This window comes from Argentina silus (assembly GCF_951799395.1).
Source record: "Argentina silus genome assembly, chromosome: 16".
Classification (NCBI taxonomy): Eukaryota; Metazoa; Chordata; class Actinopteri; order Argentiniformes; family Argentinidae; genus Argentina; species Argentina silus.
The window spans coordinates 13,963,304-13,963,575 of NC_139670.1; positions in this window are offsets into that span (position 1 = coordinate 13,963,304).

Below are 272 nucleotides of genomic sequence, written 5' to 3' on the forward strand. Positions count from 1 at the left end.
CACTGAGATGAGTTGATAATACACTCCAGCACAGCAGGTTGCAGTCAATCACCGACATTTGATTTACATCCACTCAAATAACAGAAGATGAAGAAAGTTGACTCTGTGCGCTGCCTAGTCACAGTTAATCGAAGTGTTTCTAACTCTATGGTGAATACAAAGGCGACTGGAATACGCTGCGCAGGTTGAGCGCTCGTGAATACGCGCCAGCATGACGTGAGCATAAGCGCCGGCTGGGTGTTTTGTTTTCGAAACGAAGTTACCGAGGACAC